This window comes from Elgaria multicarinata, chromosome 8 (genome assembly GCF_023053635.1).
Source record: "Elgaria multicarinata webbii isolate HBS135686 ecotype San Diego chromosome 8, rElgMul1.1.pri, whole genome shotgun sequence".
NCBI classification, from domain to species: domain Eukaryota; kingdom Metazoa; phylum Chordata; class Lepidosauria; order Squamata; family Anguidae; genus Elgaria; species Elgaria multicarinata.
Window position 1 is genome coordinate 49235135 of NC_086178.1, and position 25148 is coordinate 49260282.

At 42.1% G+C, this 25148-nt stretch overlaps 1 protein-coding gene across 2 annotated transcripts in view; it reads left to right on the forward strand.

Moving 5' to 3' along the window:
• EPHB1 (EPH receptor B1) overlaps positions 1-25148 on the forward strand; it is a 384580-nt gene that overhangs the window by 152485 nt on the left and 206947 nt on the right. The gene's annotated exons all lie outside the window — the stretch shown is intronic.

The following is a 25148-nucleotide window of genomic DNA, read 5'->3' on the forward strand; positions in this document are numbered from 1 at the left end:
TCATAGGAAGAGCACCCCCCAACACACACACATTTCACCCCATTAGAGCAAATGGTCAGGGAACACTTTTCTATTTTTATAAACTGAAGATCTCTATTTTTATAAACTGAAGATCTCTATTTTTAGAAACTGAAGATGCACACCTGTGCATCAGCAAAGTAAAGGATAGGTCCTGCACAGTTTCGGGTGTGTGTGGGGGGGAGGGGGAGGTTAAGGGGGATTTTTTTTTAAAAAAAATTAAAATCCTAAAAATCAAAGAATGAAGAGATCTGTTTTTAATTTGGCATGGTTTAAGTCCTACTTAAGAGCTACCAGGGTGCCAAGTTTCATCTCTTCACCTTTAAAAATGATGGAGATGTATGCATTTTTGTCAATTCCCATTGACACTAATAGAGTGGTTCTCTGAAAATGGAGCAGTTTTTCCCTGGGTAATCTGATGGTGTGGGGAGAAAGAGCCACCCTGAAAATCGGTGTGGGGAATCACCACATCAGAGCACTGCTCCTAATTTTAGAGAGGAGCAGACCCACTCTGCACAACCCTAACTGCTACCACGGCTACTGCTATTACTATTATTGTTGTTTTATTAAAACATTTTAAATTGCACTTCATTCTTGTGGCAGTGAACAAAAGTATGATTACAATCACACAAAATACATCATTGAAACATCTTGATCATAATCAACTGACCATACACCGAAAAGAAAAATCAAATCAGCCAATTAAAATCAAATGCCTGGGCAAACAAAAGGGATTTGTCTTGCTTTGAAATGACGGCAATGTTGGCAGCCATCGCCTCCATACTCGGGGCACCACAACAAAGAAAGCAATTTCCCTTGTAGTCATATAATGTCCCCGAGGTATTTGGATAAGAGCTTCCTCTGATGATCTCCAAGCTGATATAGTGAGAAGTGCTCCTGCAGATATTTGGGTTCATCTCTGCCCTGCATCCTCCAGTTGTATTTTATCTTAGACTGTGAACTTTATGCAGTGTTGTTGTTCAAATTAGAAAATCCCTCTCACTATATGTTATCCCAGCACTGAAGCTCCTTAGAGCAGGGGTGCAGAACCTCAAGCCCGGGGGCCAAATCTAGCCTGCCAAAGGTCCCAATGTGGCCTTCCAGGGTTACTCACAATGCCCCACCCCCTTCCCCTTCCCCCAAACCATCAATCATTTGGGGATTTCCTGGCTTTTGTTTATCCTTTTCTGCCATTCTAAACAGTTTAAATGCCTCTCCTAAGGCTTAGCTACTGGCAATGAGAGCTTTAAGCTAAAATATGGTGGTAATTTTGGTCTTTGGCCTCACCCACCGTGGGAATGCGGCCCCTGACAGCTTCTTCAAAATGGAATCCAGCTCTCAGATGGAAAGATGTGTTGCGTCCCTGATCTATAGCAAGTGAACAGCTCCTTTGCTTGCAGATGATAAAATCACATGGTTGTGAATAGCCAGTATCCTAGGCGCAAATCTGTATTCTCATTTGGAAGCTACTAATGCTTGTGTAGAAGTCTGGTACTGCTCACACCCCTTTTCATATCTTTTAGGGAAATATTTTTGGGGGGGGCAGTTTTAATGTCACCAGCATTTAAGAAGGAACTTTTGGTGAAGCAAATGGGACTGTGGCAATAATTACACCTACAGATCTCTTTTGGGGTTTTCATTAGGTTCAAACATGGCCTCAGCTCAGCTCCACTCAGAGGGAACTTAGCTGAAAGCTCTCAGTCAACCTTTTGACATATCTGAGTATCTCACACGTTCAGACCCAGGTTGACCCATGTTGGGCTGACCCACTGATACTCGTATGACATGTGGACATACCTGTTGTGTCAGGAAGGTTCACTTGGCTGCTTGCTTCACAGACACAGTGAGACTGTGAAGAATGTCATTAACCATTCCATAGATATGCTCATGGCTTTTTGGTTCCTTGCTCAATCAATAGAATACAATTTGGAGCTCATGTACTAAGAACAGAAAAATTGCCATGCTGGTCTAGTCCAATTCTGTTCATACAGTGTCCATCCAGCCACTTTCTCCACACCATGCATAATTTTGCACACATCTATCATGTGTTATACTGAAATGAATGAGGGTCTACTACTGTTTTTAATGGCATGCATGACCTTAGCCCCTCTGTATGATGCTGTATGCTGTCTAGAGAGTTAACTTCTCCAGACAGAAATCTGGATAAGATGGACTATTTTGGAAATGTATGCCATTTATTTATTTATTTATTTATTTATTTATTTTTGCATTTATATCCCTCCTTTTTTCCTCCAAGGATCCCAAGACAGTGTACATAATCCTCCTCTTCCTCTCCATTTTATCCTCACAACAACAACCCTGTGAGGTAGGTTGGGCTGAGAGTCTGTGACTGGCTCAAAGTCACCCAGTGGGTTTCCATGGCCGAGTGGGGACTTAAACCCAGGATCTCTTGACTCCCAGTCCAACACTTTAGCCACTACTCCACACTGGCTCTGTTTCTGTTCCCTCCATTGGCGAGGAAGGTCTTCTATGGAGCTGGGGAGTTTATAAAGCATGGGCCATGCATGGTGGAAGTGTCAGCACTAAAGCACCATGGTGCAGTCTAACTTCTGTAGTTGCAAGGCCATATGCTTGAGATCTTTCTTTGTGGAATGAATGCTGTGCCTGGAGACAAGTATACGTCACAATGACATGCCTATAAGTGGATGAGAATGTGTAAATCACAATACATCACTGGCCATGTGCCCAATGCAGTGCATTCGGAACACTTGTTTCACAGAATGTTTGCAGTATTTGTAGAGAAACCCTGAGAGCACTGCCTGCAAATGTTTAGTAAATACATCAAGTAGCAAAAGACTCTTATATACAACGCACTGTGTAAAAAGTGACTGACCTTATTTTCTCATTCACACTTCTCCATTCTCTCTAAAACATTCTCTTTCCTGCCAACACTGTCTAATATTAGAAATTATATTGCTTTGCTTTTAGTATGTTTTCTAAAAGATATTTAACAGCTTGTGTCATTTTTTAAAAGATGAAAATAGTATTTGAGGAAATTGAATCCAACGGCTAAAGCAGAAGTGATGCAGTAGACCCATGATTCTCTTTCCCAGTGTTTTTTTTAAACTTTAAAGCAGCCAAGGGTATGTGTGTCCAAGGGCTTTTCTACACAAGAAATTTATTGTGCACTCATCATTCCATACTTTTGGTTATTTATGGGTTGTGACTCTCTATTCCCATTTTGCTTCTGTGTCTAACCAGCACTTTCAGTGAGTTTTTTTGGGAGGAGGAAAATGCAACATTTAATTGTGAAAGTGAACGAAATCATAATTTCCTTTTGTGTATTTCTGCTGTTCAATTATACTACAGTGCCACCTAAAGGTTATGTAGAAGACAAACAGAAAAAGAAGTGCTCCTTGTGTAGTGCTTGGATCTCAATTCTGTGATAAAACCAAAATTAGATACAGCAGATTAACAGCCAATTAACAGCCTCGTGTAGAGAAGTTCCAAGTTTTTCTACTGGGGGAAAGTGTGGGTGCTTCCAGATGAGACTTTTGGTATGCAATTGCCCTGTTTTGTTCATGGAAGACAGGGAGAGCAAACATTATTTTCTTTGTTTTGTAACCCTTCTGTGTTTTCCTATCACTTCTTCTGTCTTTTTCTTACTGCAGGAAATCCATTAAATCCATTAAAGAGGGAAAGGCAGAATAGCTGCACAATGTCTTTTGATGGATAATGCTAGGATCTTTCTGTCTGGAAACACTCCAGTCCTTTTTTATTTTTAATCTCTGCATTGTTTTCCCAATTTAAATTGCTCCCCAGCTATTGAAGTCATAGGGAAACAAAGTCAGTGGGGTGGCGAATCTAGACATGATAGAGCTAGCTATATGTTTACACAGCACAGCTAATGGCAGGTTGTGGGTGGGTGGGATGTATATCAGGCAAATGGCATGGGGGAAGGGTTCAGTACCCCTTCATCTAGTGCTGCTATTTTATTCAAACACTTTGCTCCCTGCAAATGCCTTATAACTAAAATTTAGAATAAACCAGGACATCTGATCACTGATCTCCCATGTCAGGTTTATTTTGGCCCTAAAACTCACAGCATTGTCTCTTGATTTCTGATGGAGTGCCATAGGATAACTGAAAGAACTGAAGATTCCTACTGACTTCTTTAGTTACATGACCGGTGTGGCTGAAATTCACAGTGGCCTCTTCATGTCTTCCTTTCTCTGGCATTGTTCTGAACAGTGGTAGCCTTTCTGTGAAGTCCCAATGGATCATATTTATATGACTGTCCAAGTTTGCCAAAGTCAGGATACCTCTCTCGATTGCAAAGTTTTAGCATACCTTTCTGGATAATAATAATAATAATAATAATAATAATAATAATAATAGTATATTTCTTACTCACCTCTCCAATTGGATCGAGGTGGGGAACAACATCAGCATAAAATACACAAAATACTGATTAAAAACATAGCATATACTGTTAAAAACATCCTAAAAACATCCTAACAGCACATTAAAAGTATCCTAAAAAGAGGGAAATGGAATCTATTTACCCTGCTGAAGCTCCGACAGTATTTATTGAGTTTAATTACTGAAGTTTAAGATCTCTAGCAATATAAGGTGCACTGAAATAATAATAATAATAATAATAATAATAATAATAATAATAATAATAATAGCGATGGTTAGCCTTATATCCTGTGTAATGTAATACAGCCATAAAGGACAAAAGAGATCACTAATGACCATTTCAGACTCATCATCTAGCGGTATCATGAATGGAGGCTTACATAAATTGAAAACAAATTCTAACATACAAAGATTAAATATGAGTAATGGTGAGGAGTTAAGCTGATGGGGGAGAAATGGAGTGGGTGCATTTTTTCCCCCTTAGAACATTTTAGCATTGAGCTAGGGTTTTAAACATTGGCTTTAATTAGCTTCCATCGCCCCAGAATGGAATGCTCTGAGCCTACGAAAGCCTGCAAAGTCTAAATGGCAGCTGCCCATGCTGCCTGTTTTTCGTGTTAGGATTCACAACCAGAAGCATCATCCTTTCCCCTTGGACACTCCCATCCTTTCCCATAGGATTCTCTTGCCAGAGCACATTATGCAGAAGGTCCCAGGCTCAGTCCCCGACATCTCCAGGTAAAGCTGGAAAACCTTCTGCCTGAAACCCCAGAGAGCTGCTGCCAATCAGTGTCAAGAACTCTGGGCTAGATGGACCTACAATCTGACTCAGTACAAGGCAGCTTCCTAACTTTTCTTGATGTTTGTGTTCATTAAATAATAAGAGGAATAGCTAGAGATGTGAAGGCCTGGGGAGAAAACACAGAAAAATTTGAATTCCCACCCCCACCCCCATTTCCCTCCACCCCGAAGCCTTTTTTGTTCTGTTTTTCTCAAAATTGGAAGAATTGGGGTGGGGAATGAAGAAAAAATGGATTATGGAATGTTTTATTTTAGCATGATGAATAAAAGGTTTAAGACAAGGTGTTCAAATCACTTCTCCAAATGGTTTCTAAAAACTATGTACAGTATTATTACAGTTCTTTTTATGGGAATGGGTGCTTTATGTCCACTTGACACTGTGGAGGACTAGCAAGGACATAAATAATTTTCTTTGTTACTAATGTTGATGGTTTCTTTTGTTGTTGTTTTTAAATTGTTGTTGCCGGTTCCTCATAAACTGGCAAAACCAGAGGTTCCTTACAGTTCAGGAGATTGTAGCTCCATTTGTTACGAAAAAGAAAAAGGAAAAAAAAGAATTAAAATTTAAAAAAAGTAAATTCAATCTGTAAGAATTGTTGAATGCACTGTACTTTTAATATACCCAATGTGACAATTTTATGCCAAACCAACTTGTACGTAGTTACACTTCATGTTCCTAAAGTAACAAAGTGACTTTCAATCTGTAAAAAGTGCTGATATTGCATTTCCCCCAATTTTTCTGGAAATTTTCATTTTTTTAACCTCCTCCAGAAAAAAAAAACTGTTTTCCCCCCATGCCTTCAAAATTTCCAGAAATTTTACATCTCTAGGAATAGCTAATCCTTGCAAATGCTGTAAAAAGACTGGTCTTTTCTCTTTTTCTTATCCCAAGGAAGAAAGGGAGAATGGCATCATCTGTGTTCATAGCCTGCCCTTAAGATTCCTGGGTATGGTTCCAATGGGAACACAAAGACCTTAACAAACATAACATTAACCCTTTGACGGCTAAAGTTGACAAGCAGTAGGAGAGAACTTGAGTTAAGAAAGAAATTGAACGTGGGAGAAAGTGAAACTGACAAATTCATCCATCCAGGTAAAAGGTCTGAGTACATAATTCTTAGAAGTATGTGGCAGGGTCTCGCTATTTACTGATTTACTCTGTACAGCACCATGTACATTGATGGTGCTATATAAATAATAATAATAATAATAATAATAATAATAATAATAATAAGTCCCAATTTGAATCCTTGTGTGTTCATTTATGGTTGTGGTACTGAGTTAGGTTGCAACCTCTTTTCCCATTCATTCATTCATTACATTTCTATACTATCCAATAGCTAAAGCTCTCTATGTGATTTACAAAGATCAAAAACCATTAAAATACATTATAAAAAGAATTTACATAGAAACATGTAAACAAACAGCAGACAGAAAGATACACATATATCTAAAACAATTTTAAACAAGCAACAACAAGAAACACTCAGGAGATGTTTAAAACCTCACCTTGTGGTGCCAAATACCTGAGAGAAGAAGTAAGACTTAACCTGGCACTGAAACGATAACAATGTTGGCACCAGGCAGGTCTTATCTGGGAGATAATTCCACAAATGTGAGGCCACCACTGAGAAGACCCTCTCCCTTGTTGCCACCTTCTGAGCCCCTTTTCTGACAGATATATTACATCTATATGGCAGACTGGTACAGTATGGTCCTTTCCATGTTGGGAATAGCTATAGCTATTGAATTTGGCAAATGGATGAGAATTTCATTCATTTTATGATAAGGTTAGCAAAATTAGCAAACTTTTTCTTAAACAAGATGTGAAGGTTTTACATGAGATTTTGTCAGCAAAACTTGACAGATTCATCTATCCCTCAGTGAGGTGCATGGTGAATTATACAGCTGTGCTGAGAATCCTGACACATAAATGAACATGACCTCACCTGCCCTTAGGAATAAAACCAATAGTGCAGGCTGCATATGTGGCCTGCTGCTCCTCCATCGAAAGGCTGTGGATTTTCCCTTGCTGCTTGCCTGCACAGCCTGGCCTTGACTGTTTGTCGGCACTAAGGTGCAGGGGCTATGGTAAAGAAAAATCAAACCTCAGAAGGCCGTGCAACAGCTGCCACACGAACATAAAACTCTCCAAAGTGATATTTGTGATTTCCTGGCTTCAAAGGATTGCGGATGGCTGTCTTGGCTGGCTGGGCCTCTTTCATCTTTCTCATTATTTCCTGAGCGAAGCTGCAGGAATCAGAACAAGGCTTGATTGGTTCTGATTTAAATGGAACTCTGCGTACAACACTCTGATTCTTTCTCTTAATTGGAACTTTTCTCTCTCTCGTTTTGGGCTTTGCCATGCGTGCTGTCAATTTGATACCGCCTGCTGGAATCCTCAGAGGGGGTGGATGCATAAATATGGAAATTATATGATTTCTTCTTTTCTGTCACTGCTTTCTGAGTTCATGTTAACATTGCTCAAATTTCTCTTAATGCCTGTGGGCTTTGCTTACGCTTTCTATCTTTTGAAATTAACATTTCACTTAAAAGGGTTCGGTCCAAATTTGCTAGTAGACAAGGCAATTGTGTGTTTTGGAGTTCTGGTTGTGGTGATAACTCATATACTACCAGGGCAGCTTTCAAACAGTTATAGTCAAAAACTCACTACTAGCCTGCTAATATCTGATTTCTGTAGAAAGCCAAATCTTCGAAAGTTCTGATTACATGAGAATCATCTCTCTCTTTTCAGTGTTTCTAGGAATTGCTTCAAAGTACAACTGTTTCCCCAAGGAAAGTATTTCAAAGATTCTGCCAAAAGTGTCTATAGTTTACTTGTACTATATAGAGTCACTGCTAGTGACACAGCTATGAGAAGGATCAATTTCAGATCAGTTTGTAGGCCTTATAAATATTTCAGAAAATTGGATTTAGTGTTGGTAATGTGCCCTAAAATTATCAAGAGAAATGCTACTACTTTGATGTTTTACCCACCTGATTTTAGATAGATAGATTTCCTTCCAAAGTGTAGCTTTCTCCTTTTCAGTTAACAGCAGTTCCTTAGCTAAATCTCCACAAACCATATTACACATTTATTTATTTATTTATTTATTACATTTCTATACTGCCCAATAGCCGGAGCTCTCTGGGCAGTTCACAAAAAATAAAAACATTCAAAGTATAAAACAACAGTATAAAGCCATAATATAAAATACAATATAAAAGCTCAACCAGATAAAAACAGCAGCAATGCAAAATTACAAATTTAAAACACCAAGTTAAAATTTATTTATAGACTGTTAAAATGCTGGGAGATTAAAAAGGTCTTCACCTGGCGTCTAAAAGCATATAATGTAGGTGCCAAGCGAACCTCCTTATTTCATATCAAAATGTAAGATTTATTTTGTTTTCATCACAAGGGATGTGTGTTGATACCTTGTAAGCAAGATTGCAGTATGACATTCAGTCACTAGATGTCTCTGTGTGCTCTATGGAGTAAAATAGAGGGTGGGTCCTTTGTAGACAAAGAAGAGAAAGACACAGCTCAAGGTGTGTGGGAGCCCTTTTTGTTTACAGGTACATTTGATTATCAAAGACTTCCATGCCTTACACAATGATCAGTCCAAGACTTGGGCAGACTTGCATCTCTAAAGGCTTGAATTGAACAGAACACCAGTAATTTATGTTTCCATTTAGTAAAGGATGGGAGATATCATCTAGTATATTTAATTATACAATCACCATACCAAATGTGTGAGTCTGTGCACATATATGCATTTCCAAGATCTTCCAGTCTCCAGGGAACAAGGCAAGGCGTGAAAATATAATCTTCTTAAAAGATTTATTTGCATTTTGCAAAGAAGACTCTGGGTGTAAAAGCTGACAAAAGCCCCCTAGTCCAGTTCACCCTCTGTCTTTCTTTCCATCTGCCTGCACTTATCCCATGTCAATGACCACACAGCCTCAGCACGCTACTCACAGCGGCGCAATTACCCTTCGCTGCACATTTGCACAAAATTAATGACATTTTCACCAGTTTAATCCAGACCAAAAGGTTCTTCTCATAACAGAGAACAGCAAAAAGGGTTAAATCACTCATCCTGGACAATTACCTCTTTTAGTATAAATTGTCTATGAAATATGCCATTTATCTATAGTAGATTGTTTTAAATTGCAAAGGGTTACTGCTTTGGGATAAAGAAGTAAAATGGATATATATAGAGAGAGAGAGAGAGAGAGAGAGAGAAAGAGAGAGAGAGAGAGAGAGAGAGCATTTTGGGAGTGGTGGCACAATTCTGAAAATGTTTGCAAATAATTGCTTTCAGTGATTTAGCCCTCAAACTCTGTTGCTCTGTATTATACCTGCATGACAATATGGCCTGGGGATTCATCCAATCCATTTTGCTATGCTCTCTCTACTGTCCTTGGCTGACAGTAATTGAACAGAAGTGCCTATATTGACATATTTTGCAAATAAAAACTAAAGGTAGCCAACTTAAGGAGCTCCAGCTGCCTCTGATACTGGAGGTAATATAGCCATTGATAGCCTTATTTTTTTATGAATGTATCCAATCCGCTTTTATAGTTGTCCACATTAGTGGCCCTTATTACATACTGTGGCAACAAATTCCACAATTTAACTGTGTACTGGGTGAAGAATTAGGTTTTTTTTTTTAAAAAATGTACTGAATCTCTCACCATTTAGCTTCATTCGATGACCCCAGGTTCTAGTGTTAGGAGAGAGGCAGAACGATTTCTTTCTATTTACTTCCTTCAGTCCATGCCATACATAATTTTATACCCCTTAATCACATCCCCCCCCACTCAATGCACCCTTTTTTCCAAACAAAAAAGCCCCAAATGTAACCCTTCCTCACATGGGAGTTGCTCCAGATCCATGATCACTTAGATTGTCCTTTCCTGCACCTTTCTACAATACCTTCATTGAGGTTCAGTGACCAGACCTTTGTAGAAGTGTCATTGCACCATTGATTTGTTTAAAGGCAGTGCACTATTAGTTTGAGAGGAAACTACAAAATCCTCAAGTTGGGCAATAACCTTGTTAGGACCAACTGAAATGTCACAAACAAAGCAAAAGTGCTTGAGTTTTCTAGAACTCGTCATTAGGCTGGATGGTACAAACTCATAAAGGGGAGGAGGAGGAAGAAATGGGGTGTCTTGGTGGGCAGGGAGGGGAAGAGACCAGAGAGGCCAGGATATGAGATATCTTGAGCCTCCTCTAACCTCTTTCCCTCCTCTTCCAAAACATTCTTGCTAGACAGGCTAAAAAGCCCATCTAGAGAAAATCACCAAAGACGGAGGACAGGGAGGGGATGATCACCTCCTCTGCTCCTCCCTCTCTGCCAACTTCAGCCAGGCAGGACATAGGAATCTCAGATGCCTCTGAATCTGGCAGCTTCCAAGCAACGAGGGCGCAGTCCGAAGGACTGTATGCTAGCTTTATTTAAAGGCTGAGTTATAGCATGTCATCAGACGGGCATTTTATTGCTCTCCTGTTATTGGGCACTTACAGTTTTTTCACGGATCCTTTGGATGATGCCATCCTCCCACCTGCCTCCCACCCCTTCTGCTCATTTTCCCATCACAAAAAAAGACCTGGAAAATCTGGCTTTTTCAGCTGTAGTAAAATGTCCTGCAGATATCCTGAGGAGAAGCAGCGGGATAAAAATGCCCACTGAAAGGGCCACGTGGTCATTGTTTACTTCTTCTTTCACCCCTGTGTAAAGAAAGATGAAGTACTGTGGGACAGAAGTGGGTGGGGGAAGTGATGACGCTCATAGTCCAGCATGGGAGGTAGGGGGCTGTGCCAATGGCTTCATGGAAAATATGGGTTTTGAGGAAGGATTTGAATGAATTGAGAGAGAGAGCATCACATTGGTGTAACTCTTGGTTTGCAAGTAATGATGAGTTCTCAAGGGAGCCTTCTGGCCATTCTTTTCTGATGTGTTGATAGCCAGCCTCTGGTTACACTTTCAACCGTAGACACTGAAAGTGACAATGTGCAAAAAGGAGGGTCTGGTGGCTTTTCCCCATAAGTCCAGTGTGAATAATTGGGGACACAGCAACAAAGAATGATTCAAAATGGAAGAGAAGGGTGTGTGTGTGTTACTGGAGTGCCAAAACCAAGGGTGCATTTAAAGGGTGCCCTCAGAAAAGCAGAGTGCCCTTTAAACATCTGCTCATGTTGGCACAGGAGGCTACTTGTTTGCTTCATTCTGCCAGGTTTTGGAAGTGAATCCAGAGGACTCACAGTATGGGCCATGGATCCTTATCCTGCTGGCAGGGAATCCATGGTAAGATTCAGCAGCCACAGCAGATGGGTCACACCTTGGATACTTTTCCGGCCAAGAGCTTTTACAGATGAATGGCTTGTGTGAGCTGTGCCCAAAAGAAACCCTTGCTTGCTTCCTTTATTATGGTGGGGTTAGGGGGAGGGGAGAAGGACCTCCACAGCAACCCTCTGAGAAATGAAAAACCAAGCTGTTGACATAAAATTCTGCTGCCCTTGCAAAAAGTTCCTGATGTCATGACATTATTTAGTGAGCCGTTTTCTCTCCCCTCGCCCTCCGTTTTACCTAGGCTTTAGAATCACGTGCACTAAAACGATGTTTAGCAAAGAGAACAATAATTGATTTCTTGCAATATTGCACAAGCTGCATTGAAAAAACTTACTACAGTGAACATTTCATGTGATATGTTCCTGATCAGAGGCAAACTGCTTTCCTTTGAGCAAATTGTGCTTCGTAGGCTCCCGTGTGTGTCTCCAGGGCAGCTTAGGAATATAAAATTGCAACATTTGTGTGTGTGCTGAGTTAGATTTCCCCCTTAGTATTATTAGCCTTTCCGTGCTGGATGAAGTATTTGAAGCATTGCAGTGGGCATTCTTCTTTCTTTTGAGTTAATTGACAACACCCGTGATTTCATCATGACCCTTGCAGATTCTATTTGAAAAGAGCAATCCCCAACTTTTCTAGATCATTTTGGCCAGCAATAATAAAATAAATGGCTGTACGCTAAAAGTCTCTGAAAGCAGGAGGCCAATGGGAAGAAAAGCTATATGTATTTCTTTTGCTAGAAATTGGATTCTTTGAAGATGATTCCTCAACATTTTGACTTGTTGGCAACGCTGCAGGGGCAGGAGGATACAAAATTTTATAATTGATAACTTCTATCGAGTGTTGGATGTATTTCCTCTGGTCAATTCAGTCTTCAGGCAGTATCCTACTGTACCGATTTTCCAGTGGGAGCAACTTGTTCAACAGGGATTTTGTGATTCTACAAGCAACCTGAAACAAGCGGAAACACTCATTTCCGGAATGGGGCAGATCAGCGGAGCTCATTTCCACTTATTTCAAGAGTTATGTTTATAACAGCAGGTGCATATGGTGGTATAGGATACTGCTCTTGGTAAAGAATTATTATTATTTATTACATTTTGTGGTGCCCCATAGCTGAAGCTGTCTGGGCAGTTTATATAGGACAACACTTATAAACAATATACAAAAATTTTAAATCACAAAAACATACAATTTTAAACCACAAAAATATACAAAAACAAACCGAGGGTAATTACATATTACTAAATGAATGGGAGAAGAGAAAAGTCTTGACCTGATGCCGGAAAGATAACAATGTCGGCGCCAGGCTGGTCTTGTCAGGGAGATTGTTCCACAATTGGGGGGCCACCACAGAAAAGGCCCTCTCTTTTGTTGCTGTCCTCCGAGCTTTCCTTGGAGTAGGCACCCGAATGAGGACCTTGGATGTTGAGCACTGTGTACTGGTAGGTTCATGTCGAGAGAGGCATTCTATCAGGTATTGTGGTCCCAAGCCATGTAAGGCTTTAAAACCAGCACCTTGAATCAGGCTCGGAAACATACAGGCAGCCAATGCAAGCGGGCCAGAGTGGGTCTTAAATGTTCAAACCTTCTGGTCCCTGTTATCACTCTGGCTGCTGCATTTTGCACAAAGGCTGCCCCACATAGAGTGCATTGCAGTAATCTAACTTGGAGGTTACCAGGGTGTAGACAACTGAAGCCAGGTTATCCCTGTCCAGATAGGGGCGTAGCTGGGCCACCAACCAAAGTTGGTAGAAGGCACTCTGTGCCACCGAGGCCACCTGAGCCTCTGTCACTGAGATGGTTCTAGGAGAACTCCCAAGCTATGAACCTGCTCCTTCAGGGAGAGTGCAACCCCATCCAGAACAGGTTGAACACCCTACTGGATTCTCTTCCCAAGTAACTGAAACCAGTCTTCTCCTGGTTTGCCACTTTGGCTTCTGCACACTGATTGTGTCTCACCCAGTAACAGAGCCTTCCCCGGGAGCTCCGGGAAAGTCTAGTGAGCTCAAAAAGGACTGGATTTTCCCACGACAGCCATCCCTACTACAAGCTTGTGCTCATTCCTGCCAGTGTCATATAGAGCAGGGCTGGCCAAGCTCTAGGCATGCCAGTCTCAGCTACCAACGCTACCGGGTTAAGAGTGCCATTAAAGCCTCACAGGGTTCTGCTTGCTCTTCACCGATGAGTGATAAACTAAGGTGTATGGCAATAATGTGGAGCCGGGCTTGCTTTAATACTGGGTGAGCAGAACAGAGCCTGCAAATTGGTTTCCTCACCAGGGCTGTGTGGAGCTGCTTTGGAGCTGCTCCTGCTCCTGAGCAAGGGCAGAATCCACCTTGTGCCTTCAGTAAGCACATCATCCCCTCCCTTCCGCAAGCTCCCGGGAGGCGCACATGGCCTGACATCTGTTCAAAGCCACCGTCAACCTGAGCAGCTGAGATGAGCCACTTAATAAGCCTAGGGGAATTGTCACTAAAAATGCCTGGTATATGAAGGCGGCAAAAATGGGTCTAATTCCACGGGTGGGATGGGATGGGGTGGGGGGGAAATAGGCCGGCATTGTTTAGCTCTCACTCTCTCCCTGTTTCCCCCCAACCCTAGAACAAAGGCAGCCGATATCATGGGGCTATTAGACCAGAGCGCTTCATGCTGACAGCCAAACTCAGGGGGCACTTACGGAGCCATTAATACCAGCTTTTATCGGCACTTAGCTGCTTGCTTAGAGCCCCAAAGAGAAAAGCAGAGGGAGAGCGCAATCTTCATCAGAGGTATTTTTCAAGTCCCTGGGAGATTCGCGGTGTATGACTTTGGGTCAGAATGACCAGAGCCATTACCATGATGGCCCTAGAAAAAGAACATGTGTATCGTTGTATTTCCCCCCTCCTCTTGTTTATGTTTTGTATTTGTCCCTTTTGCGAAGGTGGCTGTTTTTAGAGTGTATGGTATAAAGGGTGCGCGGTCTTCACACTCGTTAGATCTTCATTGTTCTTTACTAGAAACCTGGGGTCCACCAATTGGAGCCTGATGCAAAAAAGGAACATTGTTTTAGATCACATCCTGAGCCTAGGATATTATTAGCTTTTCAGTCCTAAAACTGAACTGAGCACACAGTCCTTTCGCACAAAAGACCACTCCTGGGTACCCCAAGCTTACTTCATTTCTGCAGCCCGATTTAGGTGGAGAAAAGTGATTTTGTTGCTGCTTTGGTTAAAGGATTGAGAATCAGAAACCTTTGCTGATCTACCACAAATTATCCAGAGATCTATTAATCGATCCTAACCTACTTTCTGCCCACCTTCGGTATAAGCATTCTTGGTTCTTTCTCTCTTTCTCTATCTTTGGGCATGTCTAACTAGTCCTTATCCCGGGGATCTTCCCACCGTCTTGGGATTGTCCCGAGACCGTGGGAGGTGTGGGCGCCTGTTTCGGCTTCGTCCTGCCTCCTCGTGAGTAAACGTGAGGAGGCAGGAACTGGGCTCAGGGCATGGAGATCTTCAGGTGCTCCGTGCCCATCAGGGGTGGGGTGGGGAGTGGGATTGTTGTTGTTATTTTATAACTCACTTTTTGTTGGAGTGCATGTGTGCTCATTCGTTTGTAAAATAATAATAAAAAGAAAATGGCGGGCATGACATCCCTCCTTCCTCCTGGGATGTCACGTGCGCATTTGGACAAAGGGGAGGATCTCACAATCAGATTATCGCAAGATCCTCCTCCCTCCCTCCCCTGGTTTAAAGTACAAAATGGTGGACAAGATTTGGTGGCCCTGACTGTTGTGGCTCCCTGGTGTGTATTTACCGAATGTCCAAAGGAATGCATCTCTCTCTTTCACCATGCAGCAAATGTAATTTCTGCATGAAGTGTGAAGCAATTTTTAGTTTGCAATTTCGAGTGAAAAAACAAAAGGCAGAGAATGAGAGGGTGGGGGTCTCCCCCACCCCCACTTCTGATTAATTCTTGTTGTGACACAAGTACAGACTTTCGAATGACAAACCGCGGAGTAGAAGATAGATTTTGCTGCCCAACACAGCTGGGTGTTTAAATCAATGGGGGTCAGTAAATTGAAAAAAGTGTGCTGCCAATCTGGTCTGTTTCCACTTGGAGCAAGCTGGTGACTCTGTTTTTTCTCTGCTGCCTCAGGATGTATCCCGAAGCAGACATTTTCCAATGGCTTTGCCTTTAACATAAGAACAGGAAGGAGGCCTTCGTTATCTTGAGAGTCCAGTCAAAGACATTCTGAATGCTGTTCAATGCTTATTGGTTGGCTATCTATAAATAACTTATTATTCCCCTCTCCCCATATTAGTCTCATGTGATTCATATGCAAGACCCCTCCTCCTCCTCCAACAAGGACTTTTATTTCATTGCTTGCGATTCAAAGCGCACACCATCATGCTGTAGAATAATTGGTTACTTTCAGTGGCATGGGGTTATTATTAGCAGTAGTCTGGAATCAAAGTGGCATTTCCAAATCTTCCCTTCTACTTTCTGCACACCCCAGCTTTTAGTACTGTTTAAGGCCTGAGCAATGATCTTTGCATGTATCATGGGAAGCCAGACTAGTAGTGTTTAGAGAAAAGCTTTATTAGTTCACCACAATTCTCTCCTTCTAGGTACAGACAGCAAGCTCAGCATCTACATCTGATTTTAGTAACTGACCAATTCTAGGGGTGGGTTCATGTGCACCTTTAGCATGTCAGAAGCCATGCCAACCCATCCTGTGTGCATATGAGCACATGTACAAAGGGGCATTTTCTTGCTCCTTCCAGCAACACATGCGAAGATGAGACATGCCACTTGAAAAGCAGCTATTGGCCTGCTTTTTAATGGTATAGTATCCTAATGCAGGTAGCTGTGAGTCCACCAAAATTGCAAGGTTTCCTGCTTTCCCAGTGGGTTTAGACATTCACTGTGAAAGTTAGGTTAAAGCTTGCAGAGTTGAACAATGAAGATAATGTTAACCCCAATGTGCTTTGTCGTCATCTGAATTTCACCCAGTCCTCATCGAAAGTAAATGGTTGATACTTTTCTCACTGTACCTTGGTTCAGAAAGGTTTATTTATTTATTTATTTATTTATTACATTTCTATACCGCCCAATAGCCGGAGCTCTCTGGGCGGTTCACAAGAAAGGTTGTAGGGATGTTGCATCTACTTGGTGATAGTCCTTTGTTTTGGGGTTAAAATTCTATATCATTTTACGAGCTTATAATTATTGTTTCATAAAATTTGTGAATATGATAGCATTCCTGTTCTGCATGGGCACACAGTTCATAGCAGCTGCTGTTGGATCATACTCACTGCTATGAAAAAGCTTTAGTTGATTACCCGGGAGAAAGCCCCAATGAATTTAGTGGGGCATACTTCTGAGTTGACAGCCATAGAATTTTTCTAAAAGTGGTCTGTAGGCTGCACCCCACTCTCTAATCATGGTAAGAAAACATGGAATTTATGACTAGGGATGGACAATTTTCTGTTTCCACTTTGTGTAACCTTCACTCATGTCTTTACTCATTACGTCAGTTTCCTTCTTATTTCTGCCTCAATCTGTGATTTTTTTTAAAAATAAATGTATCTAAATAAATTATGAAACATAGAGTCCTAGTTCACATGTCACAACAACCCAGGATTTAAATTAGAGGTGTAAATGGTGTAAATAGACCATTTTATTCCTGTAATTTTGAGTAAATGGCCTCTTTACGACCTCCATTTATGCAAATTGCCCTTTATGAAAAAGGCTGACCCACCATTTTTATGCAAAATGGCAGCATGGCGAGGAAGCAGGAGACTGTGCGCCGGTTGTCAGGGCCCCCGTAGACCACCTGGTGGCTTGCTACATGCAGCAAGCAGGGTCAACCAGCTGTTGTGGGTCTGCTGAGTGTCATGTGATTGGCTGCTGTAAGTTCACCCATCCCTACTCTCTGACACATGAAAATACATATTTTAAAACACGTTTTGATACTTCTTTGGAGCTGACAAAAACATGAAATGATTTGGAAAGTCCAAAACCTGGTGGATAGCTAAGTTCCTATCCACAACATTTGCCCTGGAATTTTGGATCAGGTCAATTTATATTGGAACTCACAAAGAACAGATTCCTCAAGCATCCTCCTTATGTCTGATGTGCCTAGAGCAACAGATAGTGGGGCAGCACAATGGAGATAGGGGAGGAAGAGCCTTGGTACCTGGCCTGATGTAGCTTGTTGAGGAATAATTTTGAAAGGTTAGATGAAAATTGTCCAGATGACTGTGGACAGCAGTGCCCTTCCTCTTCATCCAGCCCTGTGCCTTTTTATTGTAGGAGAGGTTGCAAAACTCATCCATCAGCTGTGTATTCTCCTAGGGGCCCGGTCTTCCCTTGTGAATAACTCTTGAATGCTTTAATCTGGAATCCCGCCTTGCTGTTCCTTTTCCAAGGGACAGGCGGGCCATACATGCAAGGGATGATTGCATAAGAGCATGTCAGACTTTATCAAGCCCCCACCCCCCTTAACAATATTGCTCTCCATTTCCTGAGCTGCAAATTGGGAAACGAAATGTCCCTTCTGACGATAGTCAGAGGGAGGTGCTTGGAAGTGTGGTCTTGACCAGATTTCCATCCCCTTGTGAAAACAGTATGGGCTCCAGTGTACTCTAACCTGACACTGAGTCACTTTGCTTACGTCTGCCATTTGTTCTTCTCCTAGCAATGATCTCATTCCTGTCCACATACCCTGACTAGATGTGAAGATCCCCCCTGCCACTCTGAGTTTGGCTCTATAAAAACATGTCCATAACTTTCAGTTGGCCAAATTTGGGGAGCATATTAAAACCCCACCAGCACTCCCAGGTATTCAACCATCACAAAAGTTATATTTGAGCTCTGTTTCAAGTTGAATTTTAATTGCCTTGGCAGATTTCCCAACCCCTTGTTCTATAGCACAAGCGGTGTTGTGCTTCCTCTCTGCCCTTCCAGGTTTCCTGTTAATCTGTCTCCCTTAATACATTTTTGCAGTGTGACTCTTCTTCCTCCCCTCCCCTCATTCTTCCCCCAATAGCTTTGCTGCCTTTGTCACCCCTTCTCATTTGTCTTCCTCTCTAGCCTGTCTCTGGTTCACTCCCAAGGCCAGATTCATGAAAGGGATAACAGAGCAACATTTTCCGTTGGTAGAATGTTAATGACAGGCCACATTCCTGCACAGGGTAGCCACTGTTTTCCTACATTTATAGCTCGCAGGCAGACAGAGAGCTCCATCAGACGAGCGTTTTATTGCGCATTCGTTGCTGGGCACTCATGGATTTCCACAGGTCCCTCTCACAACATCATCTGCCTCCTGCATGCCTCCTGCCCCTTCTGGCTTTCCTCTGCCACACACACACACACACACACACACACACACACACACACACCCAGTAAGTCCAACTTATTTTTAAAGATGGAAGTTGCTGCTATCTCCTGCTGTGTGCAGGAGAAGCAGCAGGATCAAAGAAGCCTGCTGAACGGGCCACGTGCAAGTTGTTCACGTCCTCTTTTAAAAGAGAAAGTATCAAGCAATGAAAACGGGCGGAGAAACGATGGTAGGGAAGCATGATTTCCACTCGTCTGATAGAGCTCAGAAACAATAAGATGGCCAATAGTTCAAAAGTGTTGCGTTTGCTACAGTAATGATTAAGGATGCTTGACGATTTTGTTCAGTCTGCATTTCAGAGCAGACTGACCTGATCCTCTCGCACCTCCTTCAGATTTGGCATGTCTCTGGATTTTGCAATCCAGTTCCCAGCTCAGAACTGTATATAATAATGCATAGTTTAGGATTGATTACATTTAGGCCACAATTCTATTGGATTGACACCTGCTAGTTGGAAGCCTCTGAGATCAGAGGCTTCTGAATATTCAGCACGGTGAGTGGAGCAACGGATTGTTAGCCTCTGCCCTCCTTTCCTGTATTTTCTGCTAGATGGGCCACTAGGTCCTTCTAGCTGATGCGTGCCTGTGGGGATGGGAGCTGAGAGGCTTTTGGATTTGGAGGATTCCCTCACCCACCCTAATGTGGATACCCCCTTAACCCCCACTTACTCACACCTGGGATCCCCCACCCTTTGGATCTCCCCACCCCTGGGATCCCCCCACCCCATGTTCCCCCCGCTTACCCACCCCTAACATGCCATTTCCTTCCCTTCTAAGGTTGCAACACCAATCTCAGGAGAGGAAGCTGCTGTGGAACTTTTCATGGTGGCTGGCAGGATTGGGGAAGAGGGGGAGAATCCCTGTTCAGCTCCCCCCCCCCCAGGTTGTAGTGACCTGGATGGGGGATCCTCAGCATCCCATGGGTTCTCAGATGCTGTCTAGGGGCCAAAGGATTGCTCTCTTACAAATGCATGTTTCAAGTAAAAATAGAATTGTTTATCTTGAGATAAAGTGTGTTTAAAAATACGTATTTAAATGCATTATTTGCGTGGATATTTTATAAAAAGAAAAGCAAATTAATGCGGAACAATCTTGTGAATCTGACACATCCAACTCAAAGCGCAGGATTCTTATGAGGAGGAGTGGCAAATGGTTCAAAATCCTAGCTAACTTCATATACCTCCCCTAGGTTGAACCATGCTGGGCCAGAATTGCGTAATAGCCCCATTACCGTGCTTTAAGCATGGAGTTGAATCATGCCAGTGCATTTCTGTGATAGTTCTCAGTGTTTTATTTCTTAGCATATTGCTCAATATTGTCTCCATACATCAGGATGTTTCTTGCGCCTCCAGGAACCTTACATATTGTGCTGTGTCTGACAGTACATATTAAATCCCCCTTCCCATAATCATTATGTTGCTCCTTGCAATTTGTAGGCAGTGAGCTTTAATTAAAATAATCAAAACACTGCTGTACATCAGCGCCAGTGAACTGGTTTTTCTATCAAGGGTCACATTCCCTCAGGGACAATCTGTTGGGGCCTTTTCTTTCATTTTCTACCCCTCAATTCTCCCCCCCTCTCTCTTTCTGTCTCTCTGACTGACTTCACACAACACGCTAACTCATGATGGTTGATTTTCTGGAACAACCCATGCTGGTTTAACTTGCTGTCTATGGGATGTCCCCCCACCCCCTGCCATGGTGGGCTATTTCCCCCAAATAAACCAACCTGAGAACCCATGGTCTGCAGTAAGGGTTATTTTACCTATGGTGGGTTAACGCATTGTCTGTCGCGCGGCGTGTGTTACGGAGAACGCATACAGAGCTGCTTGGCAAGAGGGACCAAACATGCTGCTGCTGCTCTGCTTATCTCAACTGATCTCTATTCCCTCCGCAAAGGAAGCTGGTATACCTGCCCAGCTGAGCTGGAGGACCACAGGAGTTGGCGGAGTGAGAGGTGTGTGTTAAATAAACAACCCTGTGCAGCTTGTTTGCCTGATTGTCTGATGGTAGCACAGTAGGTTGTTTGCATAACCACCTACTCAGCGTAGCTTGCTATCCACCATGGGTTAGCGTGATGTGTGAACCCAGCACCCCCTCTCTCCCTACTACTTCCTTCCTTCTTCCTCCCTGCCCAGCAGGCTGCCAGACATGGACAGATCACTTTTGAGTAGATACTACACTACTGTTTTAAAACAGTTTATAACAGTAGTGAGTGACAACTGTTGGGGCCCAGGAGACACCCCATATACTGTTTTCAAACCATTTTCAAAGTGTCATATCATGCTTGGTGTCGATCTGGCCTTGCTTGTCAGAAGCCTGAACTGATCACGTGCAAAGGGCTTTTGAAATTAGGCAGAGGATCTCTTGCATCTAGGGCTACAAGCTGCCCACCCCCACACTACATGCTCCACTCACCTGGATATGTGGATTTTTGATCATTAAAAAGATAAAAATATTGCACAGGATTTGGTACAGCCATCACCTGTGCATAAATACCCGCCTCTCTATGTATATTCCCCATGGAATTTTATTTGATTTTTGAAAGAAAGTTTTAAAATACGGACAAGAAAAGAGAACACACATAATAATACAACGAGAACTCAAAAAAGGAATAAAGGAACACTCTGGGTAGTATCCAAAGTTAGTTTGACTTAGAGTACATGTATTGAAATTATTTAGACTTAATTTAGTCGTGATTGGCGGTGACTTCACTGTCAGACTTTGTGAGTAATTTTAGCAAGATTTAAGGTATATCCAAAATGTGAACGGTTTAAGGTGTATTTTTAAATGTGAATGGTTTTAAATGAAATATGTGATTTTCCCCTTTTGTTTTTATTTGTATTTATCCTGATCAATGTTTGTTGTTGTTGTGTTGTTCTGCAGTGGCCTATGGCTAAAAGCAATGGACATATGATGATGAAGTCAGTCATGCCAAACCATTCATTTCAATGGGTCTAATCTATGTAGGACTAACATTGGGTACTACCCACTGAATATATTCCTAGTATATCATGAATATTCTTGTGGGACAATTAGAGTAAAGCAGCCTAAGGAGAAGATCACTATTCAATGAAAGACTGGAGATATATGTAAGTTATGTAGCATGTAAAAGTGTGTGTGTGTGTGTGTGTGTGTGTGTGTGTGTATGTGTGTGTGTATGTGTATGTGTATGTGTATGTATGTGTATATCATAGCCAAAACAGATATATCGGCCTCTGTAGGTGTTTAGAATTTGATCAGAAGTTGGAAGGGCTGCTACATAATAAATTGAAACCATGGTGCTATAATAACTCTTTTAAAAAGTAAGAATCCTTTGCTATTTAATTGTCCTCCCTGTTCTCTATAGGGGACAGTGGAGGCCAGTGGCCCTGATGTCAGTGGGGCAGTGAATCCACTCAGGGGGTGGGTGGGGAAGTCTGTCTATATGTTGTGTTTGTCCCGAGGTGGCTCCAAATCTGCACTGTGTTGGTTATACTATGCAGCTGCTGCTTCGGAGCCATCCCCGGGCAAAGAGCCAAAGATCAGCAACTCTTCTACCATCTGACCTGACTCCATGGCCAATCTGGGGAGCAGACCTGGTGGATGGCTACCAGCAATTGGTCGCTGGAAGCCAGGAAGAGGGCAGGGATGGCTTCAGTACCTGGATGACTGCCGGAAACCCCATACTACCTCCTTGGTGTGGGGATTAGCAAGCACAACCTCGCAGGAGGGAACTGTGGGGTTTAGCGGGAGCCTAGCATGAATGCAGTGCCATCAAAGCAGCCCCTGGGTTTCAGTCAGAACCAGTCAGAACTCTACAGGAGCTATCCAAGTTGAGAAGCATCTTGAATAGCTCCCTTAGAGTTCTGATTACTTCTGACTGGAACCCGGAGCACATTAAAAGCCCCACTGACATTGGTGCCACTAGCCTCTACTGATAGGGAGATCAGCAACCAGTGTCCCCCAGCCTCCTTGAATGATGCCATCTCTTTTTCCATACCAACCCCAACCCACAACTGCACAATTGCCATCATATAGAGAAAGCAGTGGTATGGATGAGGAGCATCTGGGACAATAGGCTTTGACAGCATGGCCTCTTCACTGCCCCACCCCCTCTTTTACCAAAATGTCCTAGATGGAGATGCTGGTAGAAGGTCTCAATATGAGGACTCTTGGGAGCATTGCTTTGAGGCTCCCAAAAGACTGTTGAGGACCTGAAAATATTGTCTGGAATTGGTCACCAAATTCTACTAAAAGGATGGAAAGCATTCTTTAATTTCCCCAATAAAAATCAGAGTATTGGTTGACGTGTTGGTTGAGCAAGTGGAGAAGCCATTTCATGTAGCTGTTAACAAATCACCATCAGATACTCTTGAATCCCATGGCGTCAGTACATGGCAACATGTCATAATCATTTCCTGGAAGTCAAATCAATCTATGGCCAAGTCCATTATGTCCAGGTTTATTACAGGAAGGAGGAGCCCGCAGAAGTAACCAGGCTATATCATCAACTTCCAAGGAAAGCACAAGAGGACCCCTAGAAGCAATGGAGAGTAGATAGCCTTGGAACTTCAGAGCCATGGATTCTATGTGCCGTCTCCATAGCACAGTCAGAGATGCTACAGAGACTGGGAACTGCAGACAATTTTTCCCAGTTTGCAGTTTGATAAGAATTTACACAATTGGTACCTCCCGAATCAATATATGAATGGGAACACAGTTATTCTTTGCACTTCTCAGAATTTGGCAATGTAGTTTTTTTTTTAAAAAAAATGCACACAAAATGAGTATATTAGAGAAAAAAGCATTAAGGGGAAACTGTTTGTGACAACTGCATAAAATGCATAAAAAGGAGCATCTTAGGAGAAAAGTGCAGGGGGGAAATGAATACAAAATGGTGTATGAGTGAATGAATGTTTTCATTCAATCAATCAGTTTTTAGACAGCTCCTCACCAAGGCTACCAAAGCAGTTTAACAAAACAAACCTGCACCCAACTGCATGTTTTCACATGTCAGTTATAGGGCAAGTCATACAGTGAATAAATAAATAATATCTCCCTTTGTGATTTCGCTCGAAATTACTTGAAATCTGTGTTTAAGTATTTAAGTCTGTGACTAGCCCTGGGCCCACAATATAAAGCTATCTATCTATCTATCTATCTATCTATCTATCTATCTATCTATCTATTTATTTATTTATTTATTGCATTTCTAAACCACCCAATAGCCAAAGCTCTCTGGGCAGTTCACAAAACTTAAACCATAAAGTACAATTTAAAGTGTAAAACTTTAACCACGATATAAAAACACAATATAAAAGTACAACCTGAAAAAAAACAAGCAGCAATGCAGAGATTTAAAATGAAGATTTAAAACGGCAAAGTTAAAAGTCTAAAATGGTAAAATGTTTAAATACTGTGCAAATAAAAAGGTTTTCACCTGGCGTCGATAAGAATATAATGTAGGTGCCAGGCAAACCTCTCTAGGGAGCTCATTCCACAGCTGGGGTGCCACAGCAGAAAAGGCCCTCCTCCTGGTAGCCACCTACCTCACTTCCTTTGGCAGGGGCTCATGGAGAAGGACCCCTGAAGATGAACTTAGGGTCCGGGCAGGTACATAAAGGAGGAGGCGTTCCTTCAGATAACCTGGTCCCAAGCCGTTTAGGGCTTTGAATGTTAATACCAGCACTTTGAAAATGTAACATGAATAAATGGAGGGCAGCACAGGAGTTCCGGAACATATGCAGAATTCCTCCACATTAGACTACTGATAACTCCTAAAGCTATCATTTTGAAATGAATGACCCTGGATTTCTGCGTTAAGACATTCTTAAGCAATTGTATATAGTCGTACTGCATGGCTTGTAATTGGAAATCTCCAAAGCAACCATCTAAACAGCAGTGGATTGATAAAATGTGGGAAACTATGATTAGGTTCAAAGAAGCAAGAAGAGGCTACTAAGCAGTAATGCTGGCTCACCATCCTAACTTGTAGCTGTGTCCATGATGAACTGCATAATAGTGAGGTTATCATTTACTATTTAGGACACTTAGTTTAACTATCTTAAGTTTAAGATAGTTTAAAAGTTGTATCTGTAGATCTAACCCAAAGCTGGTGCTGCTGGAGGATACTACAGTTTACCAAGGGAGTTTAGGACCCACAAGGAACACAATCTATGTTCACAAGAGCTATAGGTTGTTTTAAAGGGTGTCCTGGGC